This window comes from Capsicum annuum, chromosome 3, assembly GCF_002878395.1.
Source record: "Capsicum annuum cultivar UCD-10X-F1 chromosome 3, UCD10Xv1.1, whole genome shotgun sequence".
Taxonomy (NCBI): Eukaryota; Viridiplantae; Streptophyta; class Magnoliopsida; order Solanales; family Solanaceae; genus Capsicum; species Capsicum annuum.
In genome coordinates this window covers 26,324,960-26,337,536 of record NC_061113.1, presented here as the reverse complement: position 1 = coordinate 26,337,536, position 12,577 = coordinate 26,324,960, and positions in this window count along the sequence as shown.

Here is a 12,577-nt window from a genome sequence, read left to right as displayed (position 1 = left end):
TATTATATAACTTAAATTCGCCCTCTGCTTTATAATATATATATATACCTGCACGATTTTTTCGTATGAGGCTAACCCACTTAATTAATAAATCTTCAATATTGCTCTTTTTCCGCAATGACAAAAGAAATTAGATGTCATTTTCATCTTTGAGCCAAAAATAATAAAAAAATAATAGTGAAAAGTCATTTAAAGGTCATATTTGTGCACTGTCAAAGTTTAAGGTCATATTTATGTATTATGCCCTTGGATTTTAAGCTGGACGCGCGCAGTTTTGCATGTTGAATACACGTTTTGCCACGTAGGTTTGGAGGTCATATTTGTGCTGTTTTGAATAGTTAAAGATCATATTTGTGCACTGTCAAAGTTATAATTTGGTGTCAATTTTAGGGTCATTTTTATGTATTAACTCTATAATATAAATATACAATATATATACCATAATATATGAAGTTTATACCATATATACACATATATAAAAATACAAAGTATAAAGAAACATACTAAGCATATTTATATATTTATGGTATATGATATAATATATCATAAATATGCAAAACATGTTTTACATAGAAATAATTTATTCACACAGTAAAATCTTTCATGTATAAGGAAATTAAAGAAATAAATTAGCGGTACCCTAAAATTTAATAGCAACTCATCATTTCCTATTTTTTAGGAACGAAAAATGAAGGAAATAAATTAAATAAATTTCTAAAAAAATAAATTTATTTGAAAGATAATATTTGTTACCTAAAAAACAGGAAGCAATGATCTGTTAATATAACATCCATATTTAAAATTTTCAAATGTGAGAAAACGGCTATTAATGTAAATATTATATATGTCATAATTGAAATTCATTAAATATGGTCATGTATATGTAATTATTTTTAGAATAGTGGCTAACTGTGTTCTTTTTCCATTAGTAGGCAAATTTTAGTTGGGTGATTTTGATAATTTGTAAAAGTTAGGGCATAAAATCATATTTAAAAAAGTTTTTTCAAAAGTCAAAAAAAAAATTCAATAAAGACATGGCCAAATACAACTCCAACTCCAATTTCAACTCCAACTCCGAAAAATTTTAGTTTTCATGGCCAAACGGCTACTTTGAGAGTGAGATTAGGGTTTTTGGTATTTGGGTGTTTTCATATGAAAAATAAGATTTAATTTCAGGCGTTAATATCATGAGATCGAATACTGTGATTAAAATTTAAAAGAAAACTTAAAATTGATTTAAAAAATAAATCAAATTAAATTAAAAAATAGGTTAAAATTAATATTAATTAGATATAAAGTTAGCTAGAATTTAAATAAAATTGATAAGATAATTGAATTGACTTAGATTGCTATTTAAATATAATAATAAATAAATACATATTATAAAAACTGATAATGAATTTGAAATAAGTTGGGCATAAATATAATAATAATAATAATAATTAAAAAAATCAAGGTGACATCTTTTGATTGTTTTCTCTATGAGATTTCGAAAAAATGAATACAACAACTAACCCGATATAGTCTCACAAATTGGGGTCTGTGGAGGGTATAGTGCACGTAGACCGCCACTAAGGTAGATAGGTTATTTTCAGTAGACCCTCGGTTCAGGAAAAATAGTCTGAAGCAGTTCAATTTCAAGAAAAAAAATAGTGAAAATTGATTTAATAACGACCGTTGATCAAATATGATGAACGGTTGAGATTAGAAATTGGGTTAGAAGAAGATTGAATTGGTGATTTCGATTGAGTCAAAGTAAACTTAATTGACACAAATTGAGTATACAATGGCTAGAATTTAAATAAATTAGAAAAATTGAATTGAATTAGGTTGATATTTAATAAATATAGTAACTATATAAAATTAATATTAAAAATAAATAAAATTATTATTTTCAAATTAATTATAAATAAATTGTGTAAATAAAATTAATGATGCCAATCACATAATAATGTCAATGCATTTCCTATATCACAAATAATTTTCGGTTAATTAATTTTTGAATACGGTATTATACATATATATCTCGTAATACAACGTATTAATATGATGAGTTATCAGTTAATTAGCTTCATTATTATAACTTCAATAGTGTATTATTACCTCGATCATATGATGTTAACGTAATATTCAAAATATTTCGATATATAGATTCAATTAACTAGGTTTTGACTACTATGTACATCACTACATGAGAGATACATATATGTACATATATATATTTGATTGACTAGAATTTAAATAAAATTGAGAAGATAATTGAATCAACTTAGAATGCTATTTAAATATAATAATAATAAATAATTATCGATCAACGACTGAGATTTAAAGATTAAGAATTTGGTTAAAAAAATTGAATGAAATTTAAAATTGAGTTCAATTGGACACAATTTGGGCTAGGATTGTAATAAATTGGATAAAATTAGGATAAAATTGTTATAAATTAGCAAATCAAGCTAGAAAATAAATAAATTGGAAAAAAATTAAATTGACTAATGTTGCTGATTAATACAATAATAATAATACTAAAATAAATAATATAATTATTTTCAGATTAGTTATGAATAAATAGTGTAAATAAAAACACGATACATAATATATTACTTTAAAATCAACGGTAACAATAATTCGAAATAGGCACCAATAAATTATGAATATAAAATTTAAAATTGCTGATAATAATAATGATTATGATGATGATGATAATAATAATAATAATAATAATAATAATAATAATAACAATAATAGACAATGTATTAGTAATTTACGAGTGTGAATACTAAATAAAATATTAATAAATTACGTAAAAATATAACATTTAAATTGATAAATTGTAAAAAATAATAATAAAAGTAATAAAATATTTTCTATATTTTTTAAATCATGAATGTGACACGTCAATATTTGTTTGATACAAGAATAATGTATAAAAAAATATTAATATTTGAAATTAATGATATTGACAAAACAATGGCCTAAAAGGAGTATCGGACGGTCAAAATTGGGTGTCAACACACACAAAACCAGAACCTTTGACTTCAAAATGATCGAGTGGGGACCTTTGCAAATGAAAATAGTATCGAGTTTACAGTAGAAGCTAAAAAAACTAACCTCTAATTTCGAATATCTCTCAAACAATTGAAACTTTGATTCCGGGTCTTCTCTTTGTCTTCTTAGAGAAAATTTAATTTTGGTTTTGATTTTTCGTCGGACCGGTTTTGCTTTTAAATTTTAGAAATTTGGTTAAAACGGTTCGATTTATGATTTAAAAAAAAATTGGTTAAATAGAAAAACCAAAATTATATAAATAATATATATATTTTATTTTATATATATATATATATATATATATATATATTATTTTATGTATTCAATATAAATAATGTTTTTTCGTTATTTCATTTCATCCATGTTGAGTTATTTATAAATGAAAATGAAAAATAGGTTTGAAAAAAAATATTTTTTTCTAAAAAAAATTACCAATTTTAAATGCCCGGCCATGACAAAGAAATACTCACTACTTTAATCTTCAAAATCAAAATAAAAATTCAAAGTAACTAAACCGAATTTATAGAAATCGAATCAAATCAAATTTATTTTGATTTGATTATGGTTGTCATTTTCGTCAATCCGAAAATCGAAAAAGCGAACCGATATTAAACAAGAAAATCGAACAAACAAAATACCTACACCTAGTCTCATCATATATATAATTCTGAAACTACCTAATACTTTCAACTCAATGTAAAATATTTTTTTTTTAAATTTTATTTCGTGATTATTATACCTTATATCTCACACTAAATGACTCCTAAATGTACATTATATTGATATATTATAATGTTGTGCGTAGTATAATGCCTTACAATTATATTTAAATTAACCAATAGAAAAGCTCGCTCTATTTGAGCCCTGAGTCGTTCTTCGCCCTATCTTAGGCTAACGAAATTTCACCTCTTTAATTTTTTAGTGATAACATAACGAGTCAAGCTAGAGGTTTATTCAGCTCGAATACATCTATGATACCATCTATGTCAACAAATTAATTTTAATTTCTTGAGCATCTCTTGCTTGATTATACGTATCCACCGATTTAATGCCTAATTTCTTCTTATTTTATTTTTTTATCCTTTTTTTATTTAAAATTTTCAAGTCACAAAAATTCTACGTAAATTCCCAAGAAATAATTTCAGCTAAATTTTTAGCAACACAATCCCCTAATAATTTCTCAAGTAATAATTTCGTAGGTAAATTCTCCAAAAATAATTTCAGCTAAATTTGTAGCAACAAAATCCCCCAATAATTTTTCAAGTAATAATTTCACAGGTAAATCTCCAAGAATAAATCCCTAGCAAAATTCGCAGCACAAAATCCCCAAATAATTTTCCAGGTAATAAAATCCATTATAGAATTTCCACCAAAATATCTCTATGTAAATTCGTAGGATAAATTACCTAGAATTTTTTCTATGGATTTAAAAAATATATATATTTGTCCATATACCTGCGGATTTACCTAGAAATATAATACTCTCCAATATATTTTCCCAGGTAATGTCGCAAATAATAATTTTGCAGATAAATTCCCAAGAATAAAATCTCCAGCAAAATTCGCAACACAAAATCCCCAAATAATTTTTCAGGTAATAAAATCCATTACATAAATTTTCACCAAAATATCTCTACGTAAATCTATAGGATAAATTACCTGAAAATATTTCTATGGATTTAAAAAATATATAAATTTGTCCATATACCTGCAGATTTACCTAGAGATAAAATACCCTCTGATATATTTCCCCAAGTAATGTCGCTAGTAATAATTTCATAGATTAATCCCCAAGAATAAATCCCCAGCAAAATTCGTAGCATAAAATCTCCAAATAATTTTTCAGGTAATCAAATCCATTACATAAATTTTCACCAAAATATCTCTATGTAAATCCGTAGGATAAATTACCTGAGAATTTTCCTATGGGCAAAATAAAAAAAGGTAAAGTAGTGGGAGTAAAACAGACGCTTGTCTAGTTAATGGGCAAAATAATGCTACTCTTACTATAAACTGTAATTTTGCAAACGTGTTGCTATTTATTGTTATTATAGATTTAAGTATGCTACTTTCTATTTTTTTTCCTAAAAATATTATATGGTGAGTAACGGACGCAAAATTTTCATTCAAGGAATTCGAAAAAACTTAAGCTTGCTAATAGGTCAGATTAAATGTGAACGGGTTGGACTCTATATGAGCGAACTTTAATTCAATATTTTTCTTATCTAAATTAAATATTTTTATTAAAAATCTTATCAACTATATAATAATATTTACTTTGAGATCAATTTATAGATTTAATTACTATTATATTAATTTAAATTTTAATAGAAGCTCATATATGTTAATTTAAATAAATATATAATATAAGCATTTTGAGAAAGTTGACAAAGAGAATAATTTGGAAAAAGAAAAATGAGAAAAAGGGACGCAAGAGTAGTGTTGTGCCCAATAGGATTCTATCTTGGATATTGAGGGGGAGTTTGAACCCCCTTAACCACGTACTATCTACTAGTGTAGTGTTGTGTTTAGGGGATTCAATATGTAATATTTATATGATTACCGCAAATTTAATCCTATATACACCTTAAAATTTTTCAAGTGAGGGAGTTTGGATGAACCCCGTCAACTGCATGTGGGCCCGCCCCTGTAAATGACCAAAGAGCCATTTCTCGTGGCCGTTTAGAAAAAAAAGATATGTTATTGAGCTTTCAGCATTTTGTCCTTTTTTAATTTCTTAAAAAGCATATTTCACTAAGCTTTGCCATTTTTTCCTATAAAAGATGGCCCTTTTGGCTCTAGATTCTCATGCTATTCACGAGTAGACAAGATTTCTTATATATTTTTGAGTGAAAACATAATTATCCGCTAAAGTTGGGCCATTTTTTCAAAAAGATGCTTGAACTTTGCGGATGTCCTAATACCTCCTAAATAATTTTTAATCGATATTATTATATCAATTTAAAGCCACCTAGCATGGAGCGTGAGTCTACTCTCTTAAAATTAAGAGCGTGCAAAATCTAAAAAAAGAATTTTAACTTTATTTTTACAAGTTTTCCCCTAAAAAAGTATTTTCCTATTTTTCTTATATATTTTAACTTTATTTTCTTATTCTTTTTCCTTTTCTTTCATCTTTCTTCTTCTTAAAATTCTTGTCATCTCTAATGGACCTTCCACGTTCAATGCCCCATAATTTTTGTTGTTAACTCTACTCAGCTTTTTTACTATCACCATGTTTACTTTCTTCAATTTCAAGTTCTTATTTCAATTTTTTTTTTACATTTTGAACAGTTTTATAAAAGGGTAACTTACATAAATCTCGCATTTTTAATGGACGCTAACACATTATCCCATAACTTTGTTTATTTACATCATATCCCGGATTTTAAAGTTTTTGATACATCTGTTATTCCGTGATACATATAGGTTGTGATATATTTAAAACAAAATTATTTTTTAACTAAGAAATTAACGGATTAGTCATTTATTTTAGGGAGCAAATCACGCACAATTAGTTACACAATTAATTTTTGAGATACACAAAATCAGCAATACCCACAATCAACTTCCAAATTTCAAGCAAGACATATGTATTGATTTCAATTGTATCAAGAAATTTCTTCCTTCTTCCTTACTCCTTCGTGTTTGGATTTCACAGACTAGGTACAACAACTATCGAGTTGACTACATTGTGATTCATGAAAACACTTCGTACCAAGATTTAATGAATGCTATATCAATTCAATTGAAAATTGATAAATTTCTGGAAAAAAATTCATGCCAAATACGTTGTTTAAGGAAATTCATCAGTAATGGAGATTCACAATGATATGGATGTGAAATTTTTTTTTTGAGAATTTGAAATATACATCGAAATTCGGCAAAGTCATCACGCATATTGGTAAGTTATTTACAAATTATGTAACTGTCACAAAATTTCTTTGCAGAGTTGGAATCTCAGAATTCGTTCAATCTCAGAAGTTGGAATATTTACAACTGTCACAAAATTTCTCTACTAATAGCAGATGTATCATAGTGATACATCTGAATATCAAATGTATCATAATGATACATTTGAAAATATATGCCATCACTTTAAAATAGCATTCATGATACATATTTGTTCAGTAGTTTTTATCATTCGTATTCTAAAATGATTAACGTATCTATACATTAAAAAATACTTTTTAGGTTAGGAAATCAACAAACTTTATCTACTATGTGTATGAAGAAGGAAGAAAATATATAGTTCGATTGGATAATAGAACATGGAACTGCGGTAGATTTCACCTTGATGAGATACCTTGCCAAAATGCTAGCAGTTTTGAAAAGAAAACATGTAAAGGAAATGAAGCCATATTGTTCTGATTACTACGAAAAGGAGATGTGATATTTTTGTTTGAATTGGAATATGAAATGTTTTTGAAGTTCAATGTTATGAATTCAATAATTTTAGTTAATCTCTCAAAAACGCATTTCATGAGATATCAATTAATTGTTTGCAATTGACACATATTAAACGTTTGAGAAAGTTATATGATTTAAATCAAATGTTTATGAAAGTTATGTGATTCATATTAATATTGTCTGTGTTTTGGTCCCTTTTTCGATTTCGAAGGGTTTGAAAAACATTATTTTTGACTTTTTAAATTATTTTAAAACTTTAAAGAAAATTTTGAAATCATTTAAGAAGTCACAGAGTCGTCACTTAATTTTTGAGAGAATATCAACAAAAACTAAAAATATAACTTAAAAGATTTAAAACAGAAAAAATCTTTTAAGTTTAAAAATTCTGAGTAAGTAGTTCTTATTAATACTCTTGGAAGGTTGTTAAGGCACCAAGAGTATTAGTTAACTTACAGTTATCCGGACAATTTGAAAATAAATTTTTTGACTAACTTTAAAAAGGGAAATTGATTTTTGAAAAGAAAAGGATTAAGGAAATAATTGTCTTCAAGATTTGTGCAAAACAAATTTTGACGACTTAGCGGAAGTTTTTAACTAAGCCTAAGAAAACCAAGAACAATTAGCATATTAAAGGGAAAGGGGGAAACTGAATGACTTAAGCCATTAGACCCAAATCCATAAATTCTGTCCTAAGAATTTGGGCTTTTAGCCCATCTTCACCTGTCCTAATCTAAATATTTGGGCTTTCGGCCTAAAACCTGTCCTAAGCTAGTTTTCGAACCTTTGAGGCCCAAAATCCGCTTCAACTGTATTAAATTACAACTTTGACTTCGAGGCCTAAATGAATAAATAAATAAATGACTGAATGAATAAATAAAAATAAGGCACTAATAAAAATCGAGACTTTTCAAGTCTCTTAGCAACGTCATCAATGGGTTTTGATCCATTTTCCTTCTTTTTTTATTTTCTTTCATCTGCACGCCATATAATTGACTTTGGGTATAAACTTCGAACTTGACTCGGAGAGATGGGCCTCATTGGTCCATTACGAAATGCTAGAGGAAAGGAGTTCATTTGGACTTCAAAACAGATTCATGCAAAGAAAAAGATAAAAGAAAAAGAATTAATATGTGTTCGAAAATTCTACACTTAATAGATAAATGATGAGATGGAAAAAATAATATTCTCAAGCACAAAGAAATAGTAAACTATGATATTAGAGCAAGCCAAATTATCCAACGAAAAGGAAATTAACCTATCTCCTAAACAATCTTACAAAAAATTGAATCTAGCACAATATAATTACCTAGCCCTTGAAAAAAAAATATGAATCTACAAGCATAGTTGCTTAAAACTTGGACAAATAGATTAACACATATTTATTCCAATTACTATGATATGATAAAGTCTAAGACATGTTTTCATTAAACAAAGAAAAGGAGAATGAGCAAGAGATGAAGAAATCTTTTATAGCACCTCAAATATGAAATATAAAACATACTAATGCAACAACACATTTTAATACAAAGTGGAGTCAATCAACATATCTATAACTTAAAAGAAAAATTCACTATATCATGTGAATAACAATGAGATGTCTAAATGAATAAAAACACTTTAAGAAGTAAACCAATAAGCGAAGTGAAGCAAATATCATATATTAAGCATATTTGAGAAATGATATTCGAAGAAAAGATAGGAGAAATAGTAAAAGATTAGTTCTAAGAAAAAATGTCCAATTATTCCAACTCCTATTTTAGTTCGACCCTATTTCAACAAAATCTATAACCCTAACAACTTTTCAATCTAAACAAGAGAAAATCAAAGACAATTTTGACCACGAAAATGAGTAACTCACTACTCCATATAGAGAAATAATTTCACAGACCCTCAACAATAGTAACCATTTCTTTTCGACATAAAGGAAACAACTTTTCACTCTAAAAGCAGACGTATCCACCAATAACGAATTTAAACAAAGCATGAGCACACATTTTAAGCAAAAATCAAAACTTTATCCATAATAATCAAAGAAAAAAGTCAAAGACGAAATAGTCAATATTAACTATTCTTTTCAACATAAAGGAAACAACTTTACATGCTAAAAACAAATATACCCACCAACAATGAATTTAAACAAAGCATGAGTGCATATTTTAAGTAAAGATCAAAACTTTATCCATAATAATCAAAGAATAAAGACAAAAGGCAAAACAATCAATATTAGCTATTCTTTTCAACATAAAGGAAACAACTTCACATGCTAAAAATAAACATATCTGTCAACAATGAATTTAAACAAAGCATAAGTACGTCTTTTAGGCAATGATCGAAACTTTATCTATAATAATCAAAGAATAAAGCCAAAGAAACAAGTTCAACTATTGCTAGCTCATTTTTATATTATGAACATGAAAATAGCCATAATATCGATACCACAATGTCCTATGTCCTTCAAGGCCGTCTACAACAAACAATCCCAGCAAATAAAATTACAACTACGAACTACGAAGAAGAAGGAGATGAGGAAGAAAACGATAATAAAACTAAAAGGGGAAAGGTGTGTTTACTTTTTTTGGGGCAGCAAAATAGGACTTCAAGCGTTCTTCGGAGTCTTGATCACCATCGGAAAGCAATCTTCGAGAACCTCGATTAGACTACCGCTTGAAAATTTTTACTAAAGAAAAGAAATTTAACTATTTGCTCAAAATATTTTTTCATCCTTTGAGACTTCTTGACTTTTTGTCCCTTTTTCTACCAAAATGATGGTAGTATTTATAGGAAAAGATGGTGATTCAATTCTTTTCATCCACCAATGTGGGAGAAAGAATTCAGGGGTATTTTTGAGAATTTAAAATTGAGAAAAAGGTTTGTTGGAAGATAAAGTGAGGTAGAATTATACAATCTAGTACAAATTTTGAATTTCAAAAATGGAAAAAGGACAAGGTTGGGGGGGGGGGGGGGGGGTTTGTACAATCTAGTACAAATTTGAAATTTAAAATTTGAATTTCAAAAATGGAAAAAGAATAAGGTTGAGGAGAAATTGTACAATCTAGTACAAATTTTGAATTTCAAAATGAAAAATGGATGAGGTTGAGGGGGAATTGTACAATCTAGTACAAATTCTGAATTTCAAAATAGAAAAAGGACAAGGTTGAGGTGGAATTGTACCATTTAGTACAAATTTTGAATTTCAAAATTTGAATTTTTAGGTTTTGAATTTTCGATTTAGGTTGACTGGTTGCGGATTGTACGTGGATCCGGGGTCACAGATGTGGGTCGGATTTCAATTTTGTTGGGGATCGGGTTGTTGGGCAAAATTTAAGATTTGGTGTTGTTTTAAAAATAATCCCAATCAATTTAGGATTTAGTTAATTCATAAAATATTTGACCAAATTAAAAATCAATTGGCCAATTACATCGTAATTATGGTCAATTTAATTTCAATTATGGCCAAATTTAATAAATTGACTAAATTAAATTGAAATTCGATATGAATTAATACCTCGTTTAATTCTGAGCTTCTTGATTTAATAAAATCAAATAAATTTTTCTCCAAATAAATTATTTTGAGAATAAATTATGTTTAAATTAATACTTTACCCGTTTGGATTAATTTTCAAGTTTAATCTTAGTAAAAGTCTAATTTTGATAAAAATGTTCATTTAAGTAACAAAATTTTTACAATCTCGTATAACCGTCACTTAAATGACAAAATTAACCCAAATAAATATTTAGAGCGCATTTATTTGGATGAAATAAATATTTTAATTTTATTAAAAATTGAAAAAATTCAAGATTAAATTGTCGTGGAGGTCAAAAATTAGGTGTCAACAGTCTACATTAGTTTTAAGATGTTATCTGGTACATTAGTGATACTTTTTACTAGTTAAAATAAATGTGATACATTTTAAACTCCTTAATTAATTTTGAAAAAAAGAATTATAATTGTGATTCAGATAATTGTAAACGTTATATGATACATGTTAAACATTTATGAAGGTTATGAGGTTCAAATTAATAGTGACTGAATTTTTTTAATACATTTTGATATAACTGATATATTAGTGATACATTTTTCTAGAATACATAAATGAAATATATGTATGTGAAAAGTTTAAATTCTTAAACTAATTATGAAAATAAAGTTATAATTGTGATCCACATTACTAATAACAAATCTTCAATATATAAATCAACTTTATAAGTGTTTCAATAACTTGTGTATTCAATATGCTACACAAATATTCACATTATCTAAAATGTATCAAACATATGTATCAAACATGTAAGACAATGTCAAACACAATATCCAAAATATGGTCAAAAATGAAGGAAACGCCTCATTTCGTAATAAAAAATGTCATGGCAATAGCTACTAGACAACTTAAAACTTAAAACAACCAAAGATAGTCTCGACATCTATAAAAAAAACTTAAAACTAAAAAGTAGTAGACTTGAGATATCCAAAAAATCTAACCACATAACAAACGGCTACATCTAATTGTTAAACAAATAACTACTAGACTACTATGGCTCGACATCTATCATTTTCGTATCCTTTGATGGAATGAAGGTGCGTTTAGGCCTAGGTGGATCCTGATTGTCACTAAAATATCCATTAGATGCCTTGTTCATCCCATAATCCTACAACAGTGATGCGTATCTGGTACGATGCAACCCTGAATTAAAATATAAAGAATGTATTTGAAGCCTATCACTTAACAATTCAGCTTATGCCGCAACAAATATTCCACAATCCCTACAACATATTAATAGATTAGTTTAGGAGTTTAAGTGGTCGGTTATGCAAAAATCATATATTTAAAAGGAAAAATGATACATACAGTATGCCACTTGATTGTCGCACAATATCATCAACAAATTAAATATCAAATATATCCTGGTGTGTCTTTTCCTTGTATGCTTCCAGTAGTGACCAGTCCGTGCGTTCTTTCTTCTAAAAAAATCAGATATTTACAAGTAAGTTAACAATATTTCAGCAAACTTTTCAAAATATTGAGAATAACACAAATTAAACAATGATTCATATATTCATATGTAAATGTATCACCCTTTTATAAATGTATCTAAAAATTAAATAATTAAAAAAATATATAGA